Raw genomic sequence first — 13,640 nt, 5'->3', positions numbered from 1 at the left:
AGAGTTAAAAAAAATATCCAAGATCTTCGAATCTTTTTACCCTTTTAAATAATGACAATTTTAAAATCCTTTTTAACATTACTTAGACAAACATTTTTTTAAAAAAATAATCAATATTATTTTGTAATTGTCCATAAAATTTTCCATTTGCGAATGACGCCACATTATAAAATATTAAATACAGTTAAACATTTTATACTTTTTTCAATAACTAGCTAAAAACGTTAAAGAACCGATAAAAAAATGTTAGTTCCAACTATGAATGAACAATGGAAATCAATATTATAGGAGATGCTCCATAGTAATAATATTAGTGAAACTTAAAATTTCAGATGGTACGTAAAGGGTTAAATAAGTCCAAAGAAGCCAATTTTTTAACACTAATTGTTTGCAAAACTAGACAATTGTTAAAATGAAGTGATTTGTGTATATTGTTACAGTAAAAAGACTTTCATTTATGTCGAAATTATTTAATTAAAAATTTATTTAATTAAAAATGCTGAAAAATTTAAAAAGTTGAGATAAAATAATGTTTAGTTTAAATAATTTGCAATAAAATACTGATACCTTAATAAAAATGTTTTTAAAAGCAAAGTAGCGCAGTGTAAAGTTTTAAAGCAAAGCTTCAGAGAACTACGTATAAATAACTATGTAATAACAACTATGTAATAAATTTTTATTAAAAATAACCCGATGATCCCTTTGAACTTGGAAAGCAAACATCGACATAAAAATTTTATAACCTTACATCAGCTTTTACAGCAGCCAGTATTGTTGCAATAATGAATGCATTGAGTATTGTTGCAATAATGAATGCGTTGAGTATTTTAAAACAATAATTTTATACTATAAATACTTTTGTCTTTTTCACGCATTAACTGTTGCAATACTATTTCGTATACAATTATTCCTTAAACAGTTTATTTCATTTAAATCAATTAAGTATTTTTTAGTCAGTTTATTAAGATGAAAACGTTTATTTTTGGCAGTTTATAATTTATTTTTGGAACTGTCCTTTCCCATTCCCTTCCTGATCATTTCCTATTTTTTAATTTCCCATATATAGTTACGAAATGTTAATTATCAGTATAATCAGATCTCCAATCAGTTTTAATTACATTTCTCCTAATAATATTCTTAAAAAAAGTTTCAGTGCATGTTTGGTTAACTTTTACAAATGCGTACAAATTACGGGGTATAATAGTGATTAACTTCAAAAGCACACAATCGGAATTTTCTTGCCTTCTTCAAAAAATTTTGTTGTCTTACATAACATTTGTACCTGAGGATTAACTTTAGATTCCCAAACAATTTATAAAAACATTAAAGTATACGACATTCGCTAAACGTTCTATAAAATAATTTTATATTTCCTATAAAATATCAATCTAAGATTCCCAACAAAACATGCATTTTAACTACATACATTACAGAATTCTTGCATTATACATTATAGAAAATTTTTGTATATGGAAGTTGAGATTTTTGCTCAAAATCAACATTCTAAAAATCTCTCTTTACATTTCTTTAGGTATAAATATAATTTCATTAAATTATAAATTATATTAAATTTGAATTATATGGATTAAAAAAAANAACATGCATTTTAACTACATACATTACAGAATTCTTGCATTATACATTATAGAACATTTTTGTATATGGAAGTTGAGATTTTTGCTCAAAATCAACATTCTAAAAATCTCTCTTTACATTTCTTCAGGTATAAATATAATTTCATTAAATTATAAATTATATTAAATTTGAGTTATATGGATTAAAAAATACAACTATGACAAATAGGAAGCTTTTTAACCTCAAACATTTTTTAGAACCTGGACCCTATAATCAGATCTAAATGAAATAAATTTACTTTTAGATCTTATTTTTATTCGATTCAGTTTCTCTCAATTTGATGAGAGTTAAATCCAGATATTTAGGGGCATTTTCACAATTGATTTATTTAAGAATATGTTAGAAGCTCTTTAGATGATGAGTGTTGTATTCAAAGAATTGAGGTGAAGCAACAGAATGTTATTTGGGGGAAGGGGGGAAATATAATATTTTGAACATTGATTGATGTTAATCACATTTTTTTTCTTTAGAATGGATTGAATACGATTTATTGGTTAATAAAGAGATGAAATTACAATTTGTGAAAAGACTTATACCAGATAATCTATGCACACATTTCGTCGATCATTTTAAACTTAAAAAATGACTTTATTTCTTAGACAAAAAAAAAAAAGCATTTTTCCTAAATATATTTCTATTGATAGGACACTATCAGAATATTTTATGATCTCAATGGAAAAAAAAAGATCTCAGAAAAGGTTTTGAAAATACTGAAAACTTCTTAGAGAAAAATCGTATTTTGAGAGCTCAAGGAGATCTGGTATAAATATTTTTAAAAATATTGAGAATTTTATGAAAAATATCTTATTTTAGTCTAATTTATTAGTTTAAATTTATTTCAATTTGAAGTATAACAAAATGAATTAATTTTACTTTAAAGTCAGTTACTGAGAGACAGAGGCCGGTCTGAGAGTGGAAGAAGTTGGGTCATAAAATGTTAAAACAATGTTGACTTTTTGAAATCAAGCACACCATAAGTACCAGCACCGGACGAGAACACAGTTTAAATGAATATGAGAAATTTGGCTAATTGAAAGCTTGTGGATATAAGAAACAAAATACGTAAATAAGGAAAATAAATAAATGAATTAAATCAATTTCCTTATGTTAAATGTGTAAAACTCGAAACCAAATTTAGGCAAATACAGAATAAAAACTTCAATTCTTTAAATACAGTTCCCTGCAAAAATTATTAGACGCACTGTAAGAATCTTAATTATCAGGTGATACTCTATACAGCTTCATTGCCTTTACGTGACTGAAACCGGTTTGCACTTGTTTACATTCGTATATGAACTGGTTAAATGAGACGATATATAATATAAATTTGACTATTGGATAAATGAGACGATACGTTACGTAAATATAGAATATTTATTATAACAGGTACTATATTATTACTATATAATAATTAGACCAAATTAATAGGCCCACTGCAGTGTTTCAATAATGACATGTTTTGCGCTAGTTTATAAGCAATACTTCTATATTTAAACATACATGTCATGGGTTTTGACTCGGGAGATTTTTTATATACCTCCTATTTGTATTTATTTTTAAAGTATTTCATTATAATGTTAACCAATTGATATACTAACGTAAACAAGTGCAAACCGGTTTCAGTCACATAAAACACAATAAAGCTGTATAGTATCACCTGATAATTAAGATTTTACGTCGAATCTAATAGTGCGTCAAATAATTTGGCTGTAAGCAAGCTTAGTTGACAAAAGGTCTTTTATTTATAAGTTATCTCTATACTGTATAAGTCTATACTATATGCAGGGGTCTGTCCAGACATTTCGCGAAAGGTAGTGTTTTTGTAAAATTGTGAAAAAACTACTCATAATTTGTGACTATTAAATGAGGGTTAAGTCACATTCTTTTAACCAGAGTCCTGCTTTTGTGAATGTGTGCAAACAGGGTCCTGTTTTTGCAAAAAACCTCTAAAAACCTTTTCAAGAAGTTTTTAAATTGTAAACAGATACGAGATTCTGCTCAACAATTGCTGCTACTAAATTAGGAATGCAACATACAAATATTTGGTATTTAGCCTATAGCGCTCAACACAGAATATTCATTTCGGTCGAATAATGGAAACAAAATCCCTCACATTTTTAATAATTTCAATTGACATATTTTAAATAACACAACTTAGAAATGTATCACTTTTAATGTGTCATGCATTAAGTAAACTTAAACAATTCTTACAATTATGATATTTTATTTAAAAAATTGCCAGAAATTTTTATTTACTTAATTTCTATTCATTAATTTTATGAATAAATATAAAGTGATTAATTATTTATTTACAAAAAAAAATTATCATTTAATAGCAATAAGAAGGAAGACACGATGTTTGTAAATATAGAAATATTTAGAATACTACATTTGGAATTTAAACTTAGGGAAACTTGGAAAACTTGGTTCGTTTCAAACCGTCTTTCTTTTTTCTCCCCCAGGAGGGGTTTATTCGATAGACAAAACAATAATGAAGATACACAAATTTGTGAAGGGTCCAATAAAAAGATAAATTACTTTGTGAAGGGTTCGTTTTTATAGAAAGATATTTTGTGAACCGAATTTCTTCTAAACAGACCCCTGATAGGTCTATACTATGTTAAGTCTGTATAAGTTATCTCATCAGATGATGTCACAGTCTATAAAAAATCGTAAATATATATTTTTTTCTTTTTTTTAACAAAGTTTTCCCATGCCTCCATTTCAGGTAAATAAGTTTGAACACAAAGTGAGCTAGAAGTTTCATATTCTTTTCTTCTATTTGGGTTTTAGAGTAGATTTTCTTATAACACAATATATACTTTTGCTATAGTATATCGCAAAATAAAAATATCACTCTAAATAGCTTTTGTGTAAATGATCGGATTTTCACGCCAATTAGGGTGACCTCAAATATGCCGACTCTAAATTAAGTCACGCGATCAGACACAAAAAGGTATTTCTTCTGTATGAACAAACCTTTTTCTTTTCCAACGAAATTTTGACTATCGAAGCATTACTCTGTAAAATAGGATCCCAATATTTTAGAAGAGCGGTTGAAATATTTAATGTTCGTTAATTTTCATTTCACTGATATTCTATTTTAATGATATAAACCTTTTATTTCAATTTGTTCTAAATGAAAATTTCGGAAACTTTTTTTTTACTTCAATTATTTCAACTAGTTTTCTAATTATATATGTTAATTTAAGGAGGCTTTCTGACGACAAAGTTTTTCAATCTACACAATTCATGGGGTTAATTCATATATGTACGGAAAAGCATTTATCGAGGAATTAAAAAAATAAGTAAATTTTTTTTCGTAACTATGGAATAAAATTTGGAAATATGACAAAAAAATTGTATTTTTATTATATATCTAGTGCATTACTGTTAATATTAATAAAAGGTTTTGAACTACAATATTAGCCAAAAATTATAGTCAATAATGTAAATTATAACAACAAATATACAAAAAAATTAACTCCTAGTTCTATCTCTGATCTATATAAACGCAAATAAGGAGATAATAAAAGAGAAAGTTATCATGTTTTCGCGAAAGTAGTGGAAAATACATGCAAACTTTTTACAACTCTTATATAAGCGTTATAAGCAGTTGTCTATAACCCAAAAATTCTTTAAAAAGAAGTGCGAAAAACAATCAAAAATGACCCTAAAATAAAAGATTTGATCCTTAAAAATCTTCGAAACTGTGTCTTTTTTATATAAAAAATTATAAATTCATAATTTATTTCAATAAATATAGTAATAAATTTATACTTATTTAAATGAATAAGTAATTTATAATTGAAATAAAATATAAATATATACCTGATAAATAGAAGCTATCAATTATAAAATATTAAACAGAAATTTATTAGTTACAATCTTCAAAAACATTGTGTTTTTTTCAACAAAGTTGTGCTGCATTATCAAATGTGTTTTTTTAGTCTTTAAATTGAAAGATTGTTTATAGTCTTAAAGTAAATTTTTTGTACAAAAATTGCTTTAGGAAATTGCCTTGAAAAATTTTATTATTAATCAATACTCGTTATTCGAGGGTATTTAAAATTAAATTTATGTATAAAATAATTAATTCATAAGCAAATTACGCTGGAAAAAAAATGCGATTCAAAAATCGTAAAATTCAAAAAATTATTAAGAAATGAAATTTTTTTTTAAAAATGACTTAAAATAGCTGAAAAGAATAATACCCAATGAAGAGATAAAACAGCCAAATATGCAACCAAAAAAAAATCATTTGTCATCAACTACTTAATCCTGATAATAAAATGCATGCAGAAATAGACTTGTTCGATTTAAAGAAAAGGAAAGGGAGGGGTTTGGGATAATGAAATGAAAAGCTATATTTTGTCTTAAAATTGACATTTTTAAAATAAACTCTTTAGTACTGTTTCGAAATTAGTACTTTACGAGGTTACACAGAGATATTTGATTGCCTAGATAAAAATGTGATGTTATTTGAACAATTCGAAACTGAAGTTTATTTTGATCTATACAGAAGTACATAATGTATCTAGTCATTATAAAATATAAATATCGATGCACAAAGCTGAATACTGATTTTTAAAATGTCTGTGAAGTTTGGCGAATATGAACTAGATAGTGGGTGTTAAATTAGGTTTTATTCGGGTCAAAAGTTGATAATAAAAAATAAAAAAAGGATCCTCTATTACTTATAATTCAATATTCAAAACTGTTTTTCCTCGACAGAATAAATTATGAATTTAAATATTACATTGAAAAACGATCTCTTTAAAATCGTAAGAAAAAAAATATTTACCGCTGTTGATGTTCTGGTTCTACACTTGTAACTAAAGAACGTACCTAATTCATTTAAATTTGGCTGTAAAATGATCTCCAATTTCACTTCTTGCGAATGTAGTTATTTCAGGAAAGAATTACGAGTAAATTGTTTAATAATAAAAGTAAAATAGAATGGATCCTATTATTCCGGTTACAGAAAAGTGAGCATTCAGTTGATTATTGAAAATGGCACGTTTCCTCAACGACTGAAGAAATATTCTTTTATGAAAAAAAAATCAAGTAAATATTTTAAGCCTAAAAAACAATTTATCTCAACATGAATGCGCTGTAGGTAAACTAATCTTCAAGTATCATCAAAGTGTAAATATTTGGTTCACAATTTCGATAGTTTGTTTCATTATTTATGTCATTGAGCATCACATTATAGGATGCAACTAATGCATCGCTGTTTAATAATAAACTTTTCATCAGTGACGTGCAAAATGTGAATAATTTTTCTAATTTATCTATGCAGAGTGTGTGGTAGTTTCTTCTTTTTTCGTTTCGAATGTTTAACTACCATTCGACTGATTTAAAAATAGTAAAAATTTGCAGAAAATGTTTGCTTAATACTCATGAAATCTTGGAAAAAGAATGGCATGCCAGAGCACTCGTTTAACTTCTTGCTTCCAATTAAGACTCTCATTGTTTAATGTCTAACTAAAACGTTGATATAGACGTTCCTCACCAATTAACTACATATTTCTGAAGAGTGAAAAAAATATTTCGTATATATCTTAAACTGACATAATGACCTTTTTATGGCTATGTTTTAGGATGGTGTTTTGGGTACGAAGTTATGTTTGATTAAACTACTAATGAAATTGTGTGATGGTTTGTCACATAATGTAAGACAACTTACCTTGAGACGACGTTGAGTGGTGTATCGCGCCATGTGACAGTTCAATTTGTTTATTTACACTTGTAAATAGAAGAGAACAAAACGTTGACGCGAACAAAAACGAAACCGAGAATAGGAATAAACAACGGCAGCGGAGGCAACAGAAAGAAAAAAAATACCACGTGCTTTTTTTTCCCCTCTTTTTTTTATTTTTGTTCTTCCCAGAGAAAATGCAGAGAGGTAAACGGAGAGGATTAACTTCTACCTCCGCTCTAGACAACACACGCGCGCACCGATCTCCCCGAAAAAATAGAGAAGAGAACGTTCTCAACTCCCGTCCTTCTTACGCGATCCCTCAGTCGCGTCTGAAGCAAGGGCTGTGTTCTGTGTGTGCGTGCCTTGAGGCTCTCTTCCATTCTATCTCTCTCTTCACTCTTTCGTTCACTCCTACGCGTAATGACTTTTATTGATCCTCCTCTAGCATTGGCTGCCACCAGAAGGATGAGGGGGAGAGTGGGTTTGACACAGAAAAGGGGGGGGAGGAGAAAGAAAGCAAGGGGGGTAGCGCGCCTAGAGACCTGAAGCACTAGCGCCACCACTACCTCCGCTTCTCCACTATCTAGGGCACAAAGAGTTGGCCTGTTTTGTTTACCTCTGCCTACACCGCCGGCCCTATCAGCTGCTTGTGCCCTTCTCTTACCCCCTCCCCCCCCACTCTCCTCCTTTTCAGAATGCACGTGTTTTCTTCTTTCGGATTTTCTCTCTTCTCTCATTCCTTCTATAGGAAAGAGGAAAGGAAAAGAGAGGAGACTTTAATTGATATCCAGCGTGGAACGGCAATCAATTCGACTCTGGGGTAAGGGAGAGAGGAAAAGATTAAAAAGGCTTTAATTCGTCTCCCTTTATTGATCTACCCTATATATCTATAGGCACGTATTCTCAACATTCAACAATAAAATAGGGTATATGACTAGAACTTATTTGACTTTATGTATTAAAGTTTTTTTTTAACTCGATTTTCCTGATAGTATAACAAAAAACAGTCATATCTTCATCACTGAAACTCATTTTACGTAACGTTACTAACACTAAACATAACAACACTTAATCTATTTCTACCATAGCCGGTCAAATGACCGGACATTATGTTTCTTCATTGAATGTATGAAATATGGATGTTAGGAAGAAAATAAATTAACATAATTAAACGAAATTGTATATTGCCTATTGTTATGTATTACAAACACAAAGAATAAGAATTTTTAATTCATTGTTCAAAGCATTATTTATATATACAGGGTGTTTCCATGGTTCATTTTCCGCAAACATATTTCTTCCAATGATTATTATTTCTACAATTCTTATAATTATAAGAATATATAATTCTTATTATTCTTGTAATTAATATTATTTCTTCAAAGAGCTTGTGCTGTCCCGATTGTTTCGACATTTTTCTGGGTAAAAACTAACAGTTAGTTAGAAATGAAGTAAAGTTATCAAAATAAAATATAAGTTTCTTGCCAAAACATTCAGTTTTTGTCACTTTTTCTAACACAAAAATGCCAATCTAAAAGGTGCTTTCTTAAAATTTGAATTCACACTTAATCTGACTGAACTCATTAAGCAACAAGTCTTTGCAGAAATGTGCAACTCATCGAATGGAATTCGTTGAACACGCATAACATCGTCATTTCTGATCCGATCACCTTATAAAGCAATAAACTGTTCTCTCGGTCAAATGACCGGTTGTGGTAGAAATAGGTATACGACGAGTATTATTCGAAAAAAACTAAATACAAAAAAAAAATCATGCAATAATCGAACATTAACTGCATGTAATTGTTAGTAAAAGTCAAATATGCAAAAACGAGCGAATTTTCGATGCAAAAGCTCTTAAACGGTCATTTGACCGGTTATGGTATGTTTAGTGTTAATAAAAAGAACAGACATTTTTATAACTCAATTCACGTAACATAATAACAAGATCTTAGTTACCTCTTTTAAAATAGTGATTTATAAATACCCAAAACTCATTTTATAAATTAAACATTCAAAATGTGTATCAATATTCGACCATTTATTACTTAAATGACCGCAATTATTAAAATCTTTAGTTTTATTCTAAAAATATTCATTTTACATATATTCATTATTAAATAGATAGGGAAAATCGGTTTTTATATAAAACATGCTTAAAAAATCATTTTACTTTAAATAAACGTGGTTTATGCTCATTATATAAGAACAATATCCTGCTATTTTAGCCCATTATAATTAAAAACGTTAAAAAGGAAAATGTGTGCCATACTTAATTCATACACTGAATTACTTAAAATATTTTACGAAAGAAAAAAAAATCTCTTAAAACAACAAAAATTTTATTGTACAAATCGGAGTTTCAAAGAAAAGAAAGTAATAACGTTTCATTTTTAAAAAAAATATTGGTATTTTAAGCTATTAAAATTTTGAATTTTATTCCAAACTTTTTTTTTCTCAATAATTGTGTTGAAAGGATAAACCAAGAAATACTTTTCTGCAACCTTCAAAATGATTATAAAAATAACAATTTTAAGCCCGGTCTAGAATGTAAACTAAATTTAAAATTCAGTTTTTTAAACTTTCAGTAAAAAAGTATTTAAATTTCATTTCTAAGAGTTTAGAAGCTCTTTATTTATTTATAGTAAAAATAATGTACATAATAGAGGCATAAATTTCTATTAAAAATAAGTTATTTCCTTAATTCTTATGAAATAAGCGCAAATTTAATAACCTATTAATTGGCAGTATTTTATTTGAATACGCTAGAATTACTATTCAAAATTCTCGTCCAGCTTAAATATATAATAAAGCCAAGAGTGCTTAATAATAATAAAAATCTTATTTCATCGTAAATTCTGCATTAAAAAAAGTTTCAAAATTTAAATGTTACAGGGACATTACTGTTTTTACCAGCGTTACAGTCCGCATAAATAAATAAGTATGTAAACTTCTCTGCTATAATTATTTTTTTATTTCATTACTATTAATTTCCTCATACTTAATTCACTTATAGGTATTTATTGTAGTAATTATTATCATAGTATAGATAGCATTAATTATGAATGTAATTATTATTAATACTTATTATATTATTACTATCATATAATTGCAGTTTTTTGTATCTATTACAGTATAATTTAATTATTTTTGATCCCTTAGAACGTAAGTACCAACACTTTATTTTTACTGAATAAAAGCTCGATGTCCATATTATTTTTTTTTTAAATTATATTATTGCTATAAATTTCATTATAAATTATTCATTTAGAAATATTTATTATAGTATTTATAACTGAAGTTATAGGTAGTTTTAGTTAATATAATTGTTGTCTATTATTACACAATATGGATAAGTAGAATTTTTTATTTTAGTATTATTTATTTATTTATTAGTACTTTTAGCGCAACTGCGATTATCAACGCTTTACTCTGAATGAATAAATAGTTAAATAAGATTTTTAAAGTTCCAAACGTAATCGATATTCCATATATGAATCGCTAAACAAATTGGTTTGTATCTGCTTTAATACTAAACATACCAATTATTATTACACTTATTTACACTTATTACACCTATTATCAACATATTCCTTCTAATTAATATTAATTCTGTAATTCTTATAATTATTCTTATAATTATAGGAATATATAAGAATTATAATTGTCACTTTTTCTTACACTAAAATTCCAATCTAAAATTTTAGGTACTTTCTTGAAATTTGAATTCGCAGTTATTCTGATTGAACTCACTACGCAACAGTCTGAGCAGAAATATGCAAATCATCGAATGCAATACGCTGAACAGACATGGCATCGTCATTTCTGATCCGATCACCTTATAAAGCAATAAACTGTTCTCCCGGTCAAATGACCGGTTGTGGTAGAAATAGGTATGCGACGAGTACTATTCGAAACAAACAAAATACCAAAAAATAAATAATTGTAGAATATTAACAATATATAATTGTTAGAAAAAGTCCAATGTGTAAAAACGATAAGATGATAAGCGCATTTTCGATGCAAAAGTTCTTGAGCGGTCATTAGACCGGTTATGGTGTATTTAGTGTTAAGCATTCAATTTGAAAGACAATTTGTACACTATTTAACTATGAAGAAGATACATATTTAAAAAATAGTTATCTAAAAGAAGTTTTTCTCACAAAAACAAACATTTCACATGTCTTCTTAGTTGGGTGCTTTTCCCTTCACTGCACTGACGCAGCAGTGAAGCTATATTTATAGAGCAGGAACTTACTGCCCCATCAATAGCGAGCACTTAATAGTGTAGAATAATTCTTTCACAGTTTTTTTAACAGTAGAACGAAATAAACAAAGCAATTATTTCTACAATCTAATAATTTGTCGTTAAATGTAACTTCTAAAAAAATTAGCTCTTAATTCACTTTTATTTCAATCACCAGGAAATCGTAAAATATTTATCGACGTAATATCATATTACAAAGTATGGGAACAGTTTCGCGGGGGTACGCGTCTTTATGCGAAATATGTTGCAACAAACGAAAATTTCAAGAATTTTTTATTTAAAAACAAAGTTATTAGCCATGAAAATTTACGATTGCGTATTAACAGTTAATAATGAGTGGTGTCAACAGCCAGTTGAGATTTTTAACTTTTGTGAAATTTTTTTTATGGTCAAAAATACATTCATTTTCTTATGAGTGGCACACAGCGCTGCGAACAATTTAGAAAGGGTACACAAAAGTCATAAAATCGGGAAACACTGCTAGAGTAATATTTCCAATCACTATTCATTAAAGTTATTTAAAAGCTGATAAAAATGAAATTTTAGTATAATATAAGGCTAAACTGAAAACATTTTTACTTCTAAAATTTTTTAAATCTTTTGCGAAATTTACGTGAAATACTTTTTTTTTTATCTTTGATGTTATTGACAATTTTTAATTTGCCATGACGTACAGAAAAGAGAAACTTACAGTAAAATATTTGATTCTAAAGCCGATAAAAAAAACTTTTGCTGGGGGTCGTTTTTATACTAAAATCAGTTAAAATGTTGATTCTAGAAATGTTTTAATTTTTTTCATGAATTTCAATTATTACAGTAAAGAAAAAAGGGGACTAAAAATAAGAAACAATTAATACAGTTTTGTAGAATTTTAATGAAGAACAGTTCGGCCTTGCTTCTAGTTTCTGCCTGATTGATAAAAAAAATGCAACTGTGCAATTTCAAGACGATTTTTTAAAATGTTTATTATGGAACCCTATTCCCAAGAACTCTTCAAGAACCCTATTCTCTTTTTCTCAAGAACACGATAATTTGAAGAAATCCTTTTTATCCACCAAGTGGATTCACGGATCAATGATGTTTGCAATTATCCCCTAAAAAATTGTTCTTTAAAATTATCAACTTATTGTTTAATAAAAGTGCATTTCTTGTTTATTAAAAATTCGATAAATTAAAATATTTCAACAATCTGTTTTTTTTTTCGCAAATAAAATTTAATATAAATGAATTAGATATATGATAAAAGTAAAGTACATGATAAAAAAAACGTATTAAGTTAAAATAAATTACTTTTTTATAAAATAAGATTGTGCGTAATGTGAGCAAAATATAAAACAGACCCTCCTGATTTCAATCTAATAATCGGTTCTTCTCATTCAATCTCAATGGTTAGAGGGGGGGGGGTGATCACAAATAAGCTAATTAATTATTGTGAACAATATTTTAAGTCACGCTATCAGATAAAAAAGCGTCATTTCGTTGAATAAACATACTTTCTTTTTTTTTCTGGACGGATTTCTGACCCCCAAAATATGAGTGAGTAGTCGCAATCTGAGAAATAGGGAAATAGTTTGGCAACGAGAGTGCTTTAAAGTTTACACTCCTTAATATTAATTTCACTTTTTGAGTAATTTATGATATCTCTCGAACTTAAGCGAGTTGAAGCATTTTTGCACATAATTGTAAAATTCATTTATCCAAATATAATTCAATGTGAACATAACTTTTAGTGACTATTTATATTTTTTTATTATATTTATTAAAATTCCAAAAAAAATTGAATTGTAAGATTTAATAAATTTATTCATCATTTTAAAGGAAGCAATTTTAAAAAGTAAAATAAAAATTTTAACGAAATCGATCGAATAGTTCCAGAGAAGACGAGTTTTAAAAATAAGACTTCTTCAAAATTCAATTTCGCAGGAACTATTTGACCCATTTCGTTCAAATTTCGTATTTTGCCATTCAAAATCAAATTCCTTAAAACTATGTAGAAATTTTTATACCTTAAACTTCAAAAGTTCTTCAAATGAT

At 27.6% G+C, this 13,640-nt stretch overlaps 1 protein-coding gene across 9 annotated transcripts in view; it reads right to left on the bottom strand.

The window, feature by feature from the left end:
- LOC107443893 (myelin transcription factor 1) overlaps positions 1 to 7,788 on the bottom strand; it is a 270,269-nt gene extending 262,481 nt beyond the window's left edge. For all 9 annotated transcript variants that reach the window (XR_011636254.1, XR_011636255.1, XR_002376833.3 and 6 more), the window contains exon 1: positions 7,325 to 7,788. The gene's annotated coding sequence lies outside the window, so the exon portion shown is untranslated. The remainder of the gene's footprint in view (positions 1 to 7,324) is intronic.
- Between the last annotated feature and the right edge of the window lie 5,852 nt (positions 7,789 to 13,640).

The sequence above is a fragment of the Parasteatoda tepidariorum genome, chromosome 2 (assembly GCF_043381705.1).
Source record: "Parasteatoda tepidariorum isolate YZ-2023 chromosome 2, CAS_Ptep_4.0, whole genome shotgun sequence".
Taxonomy (NCBI): domain Eukaryota; kingdom Metazoa; phylum Arthropoda; class Arachnida; order Araneae; family Theridiidae; genus Parasteatoda; species Parasteatoda tepidariorum.
The sequence above is the reverse complement of the archived record's forward strand: the minus strand, read 5'-3'. Positions and strand labels throughout refer to the sequence as shown.